Source organism: Chenopodium album, chromosome 16, assembly GCF_948465745.1.
Source record: "Chenopodium album chromosome 16, dcCheAlbu1.1, whole genome shotgun sequence".
NCBI lineage: Eukaryota > Viridiplantae > Streptophyta > Magnoliopsida > Caryophyllales > Amaranthaceae > Chenopodium > Chenopodium album.
In genome coordinates, this window is record NC_137849.1 from 39,442,501 (window position 1) to 39,454,667 (window position 12,167).

The 12,167-nt window shown below is 35.8% G+C and overlaps 1 pseudogene; it reads right to left on the reverse strand.

Annotated features, from left to right (window-relative positions):
* Positions 1-10,319, reverse strand: part of LOC145584274 (heat shock cognate 70 kDa protein-like) — a 36,835-nt pseudogene extending 26,516 nt beyond the window's left edge.
* Between the last annotated feature and the right edge of the window lie 1,848 nt (positions 10,320-12,167).

Here is a 12,167-nt window from a genome sequence, read left to right on the forward strand (position 1 = left end):
GCTCTCCAAATAGGTGGAGAGGCCGCTCCAGTTGGAAAGGCCGCGACCTATGTTGGAGAGGCCTCTCCTTACAAAATTCCTTGAATCTGCCAAGGAAGGCAGTAACTACAGCAGCGGGGTGGAGAGGCGCACTCTTTGGAGAGGCCGCTCCACTGCAGTTCTCTTCTTTTTCTTGACTTGGATCCCTTGTCTTGGCTTCTTTCCATATCTTCTTGATTTCAATTTTGGTTCATCATCCATAGGCTTCACTTGGTCGTCTTTAGGCCTAAAAACTCAACAAAAACACTAACAACCCGTAAAGCATAGGATACACAAAAATTGCATAATAAATTAATAATAGAGTGAAAGCAGACCAAAACACCGATGTTATCAAGTAAACAAGGTTTAAAGACACCCTAAAACCATACCAAATTACAAGTTATCACCCTCATTACAAATGGAAAATTTCACATTTGCTACCCCTTTAATTTTTTATTTTATATTACTACCACACAAACACACTAACTGTTAAAATAACTACCACCTGAGGAACTCTGTTACTATTTCTGTCAAGTGGGGTCCACTCCAACGGCTACTTCCTAATTCTTCCCATTTAAATACGATTCATCATTCATTGCTTTGATTGGAATTGCTCTGCTATCAATTAGATGAAATTAAAACACAAATTCCATTAAAAAATCAAAAGCAAAATCAGTGAGTGTGGTTAATTGGTGATTGGTGGGTTGAATAGCAAAGAATTGTGAAGTAGAAAAAGGTTAGTTCTTTGATTTAAGCGAACAATTTAGGTAAGTAATCTTCAATTATATGACTAATTAGTAACGTAAATTAGTACATAGGAATGATGTTTTGGCTAAAATCGAATTGCAGTGGCTTAATTTGTAGTTAATTTCTGGAAAAGAAATTAGGGTTCTTGAGTCTAATTTTAAATTGGGGGTTTTTTGTTGGATGTTAAAATCATGAAATTGAAAGTGTTGTTGGGTAATTAAAGTATGTAATGTTCTAATGATTCCTTAATTTTGTGAATTTGTAGGGAATTATGGCTTTGGTTAGGTGTTCACCCTCAAAATACAAGAAATGTGACTACGGCATTCCCATGGCTAGGCTAACCTCATGGACTAGAGAAAATCCAGGCAGGAAGTTCTTGACATGCAAGTTCTATGATCCCAAAACAGAAACAAGGGCTGCAAGAGCTTTGAGTGGCTGGATGAAGAAGATGGGACTGATTGGCAAAGGGATGTGATCAACCAATTGATCCTTAACAAAAAAACGGATGAAGGGTAAGATAAGCTCATTGCAAAGAGAAGTTGAGGATTTTAGTGGCCAGAGAAGGTGCTTGCTCACTGAGAATGAGAACCTCAAACTGAAGTGCAAAGCTCTTAGTGGTGATAGGAAGAGATACTCTAAGCAAGGGGTGCAGAACAATGGTGGGTTTGGCTGTGTTATTATGGGTGTTGTCAGTTGTTGTGTTTTGATAATGGTAGGGCTGTTAGTTGTGCTTAAGAAAGCTTAGGTTAGTGTAGGTTCTATCTTAGTAGCTTCAGTTTAGTGTTATGTTATTTGGTTTCTAGTGTTAGGTTAGTAGGTTAGTCTACTCTAATGAAGTGGACATTTTAAAATTGTAAACTCTTCAAGTATGAATTAAGAACACTACTTTTATGAGACAATAAACATCGGTTTTCACCATTGCACAGTAAAGTACTGTATTAGTTACAAAAGGTTACAGATTGAAAGCATCAAATTCCAATTCTTACAGAAAGTTATATACAAACATTTTTCAGAATTGACTAATACCAAAGTTTTAAGGTTTACACAAGGCACTTAAACAGAAATTTCAAATAATTTTGTTATTTCCCTTAGCCTTTGACCTTGTTGCCGTTGTTGTTGTTGAGGCCTGAATATTTTGGCTGCAAGTAACAGGCTGGGAGCTTTGACCTTGCCGCTTCTATTGTTCTTGTGGAAATGTCTTGTTAGCAATACTGTTAGGTCCAACAGTAGCTCCACTTTGTAAACATTCAAAGCACACAAACATAAAAGTCAATTATAGGACAAAAACTTCACCATTTTAAAACAAAAAGAAACAAGACAGTCTGCTTACATTAGCAGCAGCCCTCTGAGCTTTCTTTCTCCTCTATTCCTGCAACCATGGTGTGTTGAGGACAGGCTTGGATGACACCTTCAGCTCAGAGGTTGTTGGGGCTTCAGTTTCAGGTGCAGATCCACAAGTCTTGGCATAATGACCAAGGTTACCATAGTTTCTGCACCTTTTTTGGAACTTTGGGCCCTTTGGTTGTGCCTCTTTGCTGCCTGGTCCTCCTTCTCCCTCTTCCAGCTTTCTCTTCTTTGATTTAGGCCTCCCAGGCATTACCCTAACTGCAGATGGGAGTGGTTGTCTCAAGTCTGTCTTCTCCCAATGCTTGGGGCCTAGCATAGGGTTGATTGCATCTTCATATGCAAGAATATAGGTTGCCCTGCTGTAGTAAGCATCCACATAGTCATCTAGATCCACCTTTTAGTCAAGTATAAAAGCATAAGCATGTACACATGGTATGCTAGTAAGCTGCCAGTGATAATAAGAGCATGACTTCATCTTCAGGTCAATCACCACCTTATCCCCATTCAATTCAACTTCATAGCTATCCCCTCTAGACAACTTGACAATGCAATATCTAGCAGCCTTTTCAATCCTCCCAAAAACCTTACTTACATAAGGCATGTTCTTTCCTTCCATTTTTTGAACTGCCTCCCACTTCTCACAGTTCCTCTTCATCATGTAACATTTCATCCACTCCATCTGAGTGAAAATGGGCTTATCTCTTGCATCTTTTATAAAATCATTGAAAGTTTCACAAAGATTATTTAGCAGCATATTGGACTTACACCAATCAGAAAATGCATGTCTTGACCAGTGTGATGGTGAGATATTTGCTAATTACTCATATGCATCTTCTGATAAGAACTTAATGGACTCCATTGCAACCTCAAAGTCAAATTATATCACAAAACCATAGACTATGATAAGAGACCTACTAACACAATACAAAGCATATGCATACACTCTAACACAAGGACAGACCACATACTATGACAAAACACAATGCACAAAGGATGACAAAACACAATTCATGATGAAATAAACTTACCAAAGTGGTTGCCCTTGCTGCATTCCAAAATAATTCCTTAAAGTAGATCCAGTGAATTGGAGCTTAAAAGTAGCCCAAATATGCCTGACATAAAATCTCTTCTCAACATTTGGGGACTAATTCATCCAAGGATTCAAGCAATCCCTAAAGGTAAAAGTAAAAAAAAAAAAAAAAAAAAAACAAGTCAACTGTTAGAAATACAATTGTGGTATGATAAACAAAAAAAAATAATAATTACAGTGAGAGAAAGTCAAACCTTTTGTCTACCACTCATAAATGTTAGTCCCAAGCCTTCACTGCAATCACCAATATCCTTCTGCAGACACTGTATGAACCAGCACCACTGTTGCCACTACTAAAATTAAGCCGAATTGCGACCGCCTCTGACGGTCGTAGAAAATAGCAAAAACGGTCGCTAAAAGTGATTGCGACCGTCAACGGTGGTAATGTGGTGGTCGTTATTCCTTTGGTCGCAAAACGAAAAATTTACGACTGGTTGACGGTCGCAATTTTAATTGCGACCGTTTTCAGTATTTTCAACGACCGTGTGAGGAACGGTCGCAAATTAATATAATTACGACTTTTCAGGCGGTCGCAATTCTGGGAAACAGCGACGAGTTCTGGCGGTCGCAAATTAATGTAATTACGACCGTTTCTTTAGGCGGTCGCAATTCTGGAAAATAGTGACTGCTTCTGGCGGTCGCAAATTATTTTGATTAATTAAAAAAAAGAAATAAGAACCAGTCACTGACTGTATTTCGAAGCCAGCCCCACCGCCACTTTCCACCCAACCCACCACCACCACCCTGCCTAAACAACCTTTACCAAGCATCGCCGCCAACCCAAAACATTTGATTTTATAAAAAAAAAATTCCCTAAAAAAACCCCCACAAAATTATCAAAATTTAACGAAAATCAAACTATACTTAACGAAAATATGAACAAAATCAACAAACACGAACAAAATTAACGAAAATATGAACAAAATCAACAAAACACAAAAAAAAATCAACGAAAATATGAACAAATCAACAAAACACGAACAAAATCAACGAAGATATGAACAAATCAACAAAACACGAATAAAATCAACGAAAATATGAACAAAATAACCGAAATAATTAACAAAATCAAGGAAAATTCAAAATCAATCACAAAGTTAACAAAATTCAAACCAAATATGAACAAAGTTCGCAAAATCAAACAAAATCAACGAAACTAAAAATTAAACCCAAAATCAACAAAATTCGAACAAAAACTCAAAAAAAAAATCGAAAATAAAATCAAACAATTTGTATAAAAATAAACATGGAAAATCGAATAAAAAACGAAGTAAACCACAAACCTTTCCTCATATTTCTTCCTTTTTGGGTTTATATGGTCAAATTGGACCATAAAAACTCCAAATCTGGAATTTTTATGGTCCAATTTGACCATAAACACCATAATTGTTCGTTTGTTGACAAAAATCCGAACACCCGAAATACTTTGTTGACGAAAATTCGAAGAAAAAGAAAAACTGAAGTAGAAAAAGAGACCGAAAATGGAGGAAATAGTGGTGCGAGCGTCGGTTAATGGAGGCATGAGACGTAAGAAGAAGAAAAGAAAGAGAAAGCTAAGAAATGACAAGAGAGATGGAGGAGCGTGAGAAAAGGAAAACGGAAAGAGAAAGATAAGGAAAGAGGAGAGAGAAAGGAAAGAGAAGAGAATAAAAGAAAGAGTAGAAGAACAACGTGAGTGAAGAGAGGGTTAGCGTTTGGGTGAATGGGGTATCCTTTTATACCCTATTTTTAAAAAAAAAAATATTAACCCTTTTGCGACCGCTTTTACGACCGTTTATAAAACGGTCGCAATTTTTGATATTTGCAACATTTTATAAAACGGTCGCAATTTGTGAAATTTGCGACCGCTTTAAACGATCGTAATAGATTATTTTTCTTTTACAATTATTTTACACATGTATTTTTTTTAAAAAAATTGTTTAAATACTCTTGCGACCGTTTTTTGGCCAAAACGGTCACAAATTACAACTTTTGCAACTGTTTCTATGGAGGTCATAAATAAATGGTCACAATTTGGCCGAATTTTAGTAGTGTGCCCATGCAAAGGGGAAAATTTGATTATTCCCATCTTTGCCAATTGCAACAAGAATTTAACCAGGATAGGCCCCTTTCAAATAACAGCCATTTAGGCCAATGAGAGGCCTACAACCTTTGTTAAAACCATTCTTCAATACTGTCAAACACATGTACATCCTCAAGAATAGAGGGGTATCTGGTCTGTTTGCTCCCTCAACCACCACATACACCCCACTTTCTGGATTATACTTTAGCACAGCCTTGCCATAATTCCAAACCCTTACATATTGCTCTGCTGCAGAGCCATAAATCATAAACTTTGCTTTGACTCTTGCTAGCCAAGCTAGTGAATACCCAATGTGTATTCTTAAATCACTTAGAACCCTAGCTCTAAATGTCTTGATTTTCGAAGTGGGATTGCTCCTCTACTCTTTAACATATCTCTCTGCTAAGTATTCAGCTGAAATACATGCATTCATCCTAGATCTCATACACCTGTGCTTTAACCTCAGCTCCTTTATTTGCCAAGCACTGCTATTATAAAGTCTTCTTGCAAACACCTTAAACTCACACTTCTTCACTTCATCACCACACTTGCATTGAGGCAAGTTGCTTCTCTTAGGATTCCACTCACAGTTGCATCTTTATCTACAGAAAATAGTGATCCTTTGTCCACCATTGTGCAGGTAATAAAATTCATACCTGTTCTCTACAGCATGAGTCCTTAGTGTTCTTCTTAGCACATTACTGCTGGTAAACTTCTGCCTATCTAAAAGAACAACTGGCTTTTTAAAGTCAGTGTCTTTCCTGAACCATGGGCTTGAGTCTTCTTCTTCATCTGACCCATTAAGACTCCTTAGTTCATCTGAGTCACTTCCCTCCACCTGTAGCTGAACATCTGTGCAACCAATGTCCTTTCCAAGCTGCTTTACCTTATGCTCTGTGTGCTCAACAACTTTCTTGGAATTGTCATCGGCTTTTACAATCTGCAAATTGTTCTCCACCTCACCTAATATACCCCTTCTTGTCTGGATATGTCACTGTTCCTCTTCCTCATCACTAACTTCCAAATCTTCTTCACCTACCTTCCACTCAATATCCAAGTCACTCGGCTCTGTAGAAGATGATCTAAATTCTGATCCAGAATCTTCATCTTTCTTCTCTTTCACCTTTCCCTATTTAGTTTGCTCACCAGCTACACCCTTTCCCTTCTCTTTAACACCACTCACACTCTCTTCCTTCTCCCTGACAGCACTCTCACCCTCCTCCTTTCCAGAATCTTTAGTAAACTTAGAGCTTCTCCTACACATAGACTGAATGGGTTTCTTAGGCTTTAGTTTTGTTCTAGGTAAAGAAGTTGAAGGTGGCTTATTCTCAGTTGTAGGTGGCTTACTTTTAGCTGTAGGTGGCTTACTCTCAACTAGACTTGGCAATCCTGACCTAGACCCGATGACCCGACCCGAATGACCCGACCCATGACCCAAAACCCGAAATCAGTGACCCGAAATTGACCCAAAACCCGAATCAACCCGACCCGACCCATACCCAACCCGAAGTGGAAATGACCCGACCTAGACCCGAAACCCGAAATGACCCAACCCGAAATGAACCGACTCAAGATGACCCGACCCGAAGTTGACCCGAGACCCGAAGTTGACCCGACCTTTAACTTGAATTAATTGACCCAAATAGACTCGAAACCCAGAGTGACCTAAACCAAAATTATCTTATACCTGAAATGACCAGAATCTATTTAAGTTAAAGACTTGATCTTAGCAAATCGAAATAGAAAAAAACCGCAATTAAATTGAATTAATTGACCCAAATCTATTTAAGCTAAAGGATTTTTTTTATCTTCCTATTTTTTTACTTTTATTTTCGTTTTTCTGTATTTTAGAATTTAGTCACTTTACCTTTTACTTATGGAAATTTGGAGGGAGTATTCCCGCTCATAATTTACCTCTTGTCCTCATAATGAAATACTTTTGGAGTTTTAGCCATTTGGGGGGAAGAATTTCCCACAATTTTAACCAAGTTAAAAGTTTTATTTTGTTTCCCTCTTGAATTTTCACTTTTAAGTTGTAACTTTGTTAAAATTGAAATTTTGAAAATTTTTAATTGATCAACAAGTGTGTCCGTAATCTTACATCTGAATATGAGAATATTTCACTTAATTAATAATACCTCCGTTTTTTTTAGTTGACCGTTTTGACTTTATTCACACACTTCTCTGTGACCGTATTTTGTGTTTTATATGTAATGAAAAATATAGTCATGTAGGATCTTGAGTTCTTTAATTGGATAGTAGACTGGTAAATAGATATAAGCATAGTTACATAACTACAATAGTTCATAATTCATTAGTTCATTATATACTAATAGTGATGAGACATCCTATGAAGTAATTTAAACCGGAGAGTCGGAGACTGAGCTATTAAGTAGCCTAGAAAAAGTTTAATCTAATCCTATCAAGTTTGAATTTGAGATCAAATTACCTTGAATAAGAAAAACCTTATTATGAGTTTCGTTTGAAAAAACTTGAACAAGAAAAACCTAATTATGAAGTATAAGTCGTATAACTCAATTTATTAGAGCATCCCTCTTAGTTTCAGGAGATCCTGAAATTGATTCTCAATCTAAACACAAAAAAAATAAAAAATAAAAATAAAAAAATAAAAAAAATAACAAGGTCAATAAAAGTCAAACAATTACTATATTTCATGAAAAAAGTAGCCTTAATAAATGTAGTGAGTTTTTCGTCTAAAAATAAATAAATATATATACTGAGTTGAATTTAACCCAATGCATTGACCCGACTCGAAGTTCACCCGACCCGAAGTTAACCCGAAAATTGGACCCGAAAATTGACCCGACCCGAATTGACCAGACCCGAAAATTGACCAGACCCGAACTGACCCGACCCAAACTCAACCCAAAGAGTTGACCCGATACCCGACCCGACCCGATTATCAGTCGACCCGAAATCAACCCAAAACCCAAAATGACCCGACCCGACCCGAACATGACCTGATAACTTTTTGACTTGAATTTGACCCGACCCAAAATGACCCGACCCATACCCGACCCGAATGACCCATTTGCCAGGTCTACTCTCAACAGGCTTAACATTCCTTGGGCTCCTCCTAGTCACATGGGATTTGTTTGGTTTTGGGGTGTTTGTAGATGCAGGCTTAGCTTCTAAATTAGTAAGCTGATATGTTTGAGATGGTATGGATTGAGATGGGTGTGAATTAGAAGGTTGAGATCCATTACCATTTGGTTTTGGGTCATTTGGATTAGAATTGGGTGGCTGTAATCCAGATACAGATGGGTTGGATGTGGTTGGGTTATACCAAATTACAGCAGGAGGGTGATACTTGTCCTACTCTTCCAACCCCACAGTTTGAAACAACTCCACATGCCCTTCACAGTGTTTGGACTCTAAGAAGCCCCTAACATCATCATCATTTTCAATCCTTCTCTTCCCATTTACCCAAGTCTTTCCTTTCTCCTTATACCACAACCTATAAATTTCAGGAACCTCCCACCCCAAAGCTATTAATATTTCACTACACAGATACCTTAAGTAAGTCACACTCCTCATATATGACACTGGGACAGCATACTTCCAATAAACAAACCCAGCTTCATCAACCAAATATTGTTTCCCCCTACGCTGCTTTTCCACAAACCCTCCAAATAACCTAAGCTTAATGTCAATAGTATCATCCTCACCATCCATATTTTTCTACAATTAAAGCAAGTAAACCATGCAAAAAATCAATTTTAAATTCAACCATCACAGAGCACATACTAACAATTGTAAACAAACACAGCATAACACATGAGTGTATACCCACACATGATTAATTAATTGCACAATTAGTGAATAACTTAATTACCTAAGCGCAGAAATCTAGGGTTTACTAAAACAACAATTTTGTCTAAATTGCCCCCCATTAACAGTATTTTATTGCAAATTGACCACCATTGATGCTTTGTTGGACCACTACAAGTACGAAAAAGAGTTCTTACCTGTCAAATGTTGTCAGAAGATTCTTCAAGCTTCCACTTCAGCAATGAAGATGACGCTGCTTCCAGGTGGACCTCCACCTTCAATCAAATTCGTACACGCACTAAACCCTAGATCTGAAGATAAGATAGAGAGAGAAACAAATTGACCAAGTGAAAGAGAGAGAAAGATGCGTAAAGAAAAAAGGGAAAAAAAACTTCAACTTGGTCAATTATGGAGGTTCAGTAAAATTAATGGGAGAAGAGAGAGAAAGGGAGAAGATAGTTACGGGGAGAGAGAGGGAGTTAGATGGAGGTAGTTAATGGTGTGGGCCCTACTAACGATTCTTTGACAGAATCTGTTAAGTAATAGTTATTTTAACAGTTAGTATGTTTGTGTGGTAGTAATATAAAATAAAAAATTAAAGGGGTAGCAATTGTGAGTTAGGGTGCTTTCCCTGGTAGTAAATGTGAAATTTTCCTTACTAAATTACATAACAATAAAATTAATAATAAAGCATTTTTAGTTATTTGACATGCTGATAATGATTACTAACAGAAACGAAATCACCATTAAACCATTTCCCCTAAGCTAATTATTTTCTCTGTTGAAAATAATTTAGTTTCTGGTAACAATTTGAAGACATAGCTGGAATTTTGGCTGGAAAACGGGTAAGGTAGTGAAATATAACAAGATTAAAATTTTACTTAAGTTCAAAAGAATACAATTAAAATCCACTGAGTGATAATTACAAGGGGGTAAAAGTAAACAAATTCTATAATTTTATAAGTGTATTTTAAGCTTTTTAACTGAGTTTAATATAAAGAATACTACATGCCGAGAAAAGAAGAAAAGAGAGTACGGTAAATTGTATCAGTAAGATTAACACCAGCCTGATTCTTAACAGCTTCACCAATAAGGCGCTCATTTTGGGTGAATGCAACCCAAGAAGGCGTAGTTCGATACTTCGATTACCCTGATTGTTAGTAGGATTATCTCAACATGGTCATGCTGTCAAACTCCCACACATGAGTACGTGGTTCCGAGAACAATTTCTATTGCCGGCCATTCTCCTCCTTTCTCCTCCATTATACTCTACACCTTTTGAGTAACTTAAATTCTATTTCTCTTGTTGAAAATGGTAAGCGTCTGATCACTAATCACTACTTCGTCCGTCTCTAAATTAAAAAGTTATTTTTCTTTATTATGTGAGTAATAAATATTAAAATAGCCTTTTAATAAAGAGACAGAGAAAGTACTCTTTATCTGCTTTTCTATATATGTTTGGTTTTCTTTTCCATGGTTTTTGTCAAATGTATTGGGGTTTCTCAAGGATGGAACTTTTTAAAGAATGTGTCTTTAGTTCTCTCATTTAAGGGAGGCAAATATTTTTTTAATTTTTTTTTATCACACAAATCTATGCTAATATTAACTACGGGATACTAGTGTACTTCATACTTCCTCAGTTTTTTTTAAAATTGCACTACTTGAGTTGGATATAAAGTTTAAGAATTCAATTAAATACGCCCATATAACTACAAACAAAGAAAAAAGTAAATATCAAGTATGAAAGTATAGTTATATTAGAAATAGTGCAATTAATATGAAACTTTGCTAAAAGAAAAATAATGCAATTAGAAGTATTAATTTAGGGAACTTAGTTTTGACACACTTATTATTGATATTAAACCTCAATGTGAGATGAGCGTAGAAAACTGTATGTTAAAATAGATATGCCTAAATTAGTTTTTGTATTCCCTTCGTCCTTTAATTAAATGTCTACATCTAAATTTACACGAGAATTAAGAAGCTTAGAGTATCCTTAAAACCCGAGAGATGATACACATACACTGGGTATATGTGGGCCAAACATACACTTTTAATAAAAATCTGCCATGTCACCCTAAGCCAAAATAAAGAGAGGGAAAAAGAGAGAGGGGGGGGAGGGGGGGGAGGGGGGTTGGAAATAAATTGGGACAATGGCGCCATGAAGCAAGTTCAGCGGGAGCGTTTACATTGGGCGCCAAACTAGCATTAATTATGGGATAATTCCCACCCACATCTTCACAATTAAAAAAACCCAAAAGCTGCTCTACTAAATTGTGCTTTAATGAAATTATTTTTGACAAAAAACTTCAATTTGTAGTTTAACCAACTATCATTAGTAGGTTACCAGTAAATTCTATCTACACGACACTAAAAAATAAATAAATAAACATATGTGGTTAAATAACTTTCAAACTGACTAAATACGGCCATTTTTTCACAACAGATGTAAATTTAATATTTCTTCATGATTATATTACAAAAATTGATTATAAATGCATAAATATTATTTAGTTAAAAAAAAAGAAAAAAAAAATGTTATTATTATGCGAATATAAATATCGTATTTTAAACCAAATATAGATACTACTTCTTGTAAGTAGATGTCTAGCAAATTTTCGTTTTATTATTATTATTTTTGTACAACTTTATTAGAGAATTGCTAGCATGATATACCTTAATATTAATATGGATAATTGATCATTATTAAACTCTTAATTTATTAAACTTGCAATATACAGATATTAACTTTCAAACAATTGGTTTACCAAAAAATGAGATAATGAAAAAAAAAAAATAGTTACAAAGTTCTACCTCTGTATTCTATTATTTGCTCTATTTTTTCATGCACAGAGTTTTAGAAGGAGTAGTAGAAAGTAATCAAATATGATAAAGTGAAATTAGTTGAAAAAAAAAAGTGAGTATAAGTGGGGAGGAGAGAAAATAAGAACAATATTAATGTATGATATGAGGGGATCATTATTTGGGGGGGAAATAGTAAAATATTATTTAAAATTTCCAAAAAAAGAAAATAGAGCAAATAATAAAATACAACTTCAAAAGGGAAGTGGAGCAAGTAACAAAATACGGAGGGAGTAAGGACTAACAATT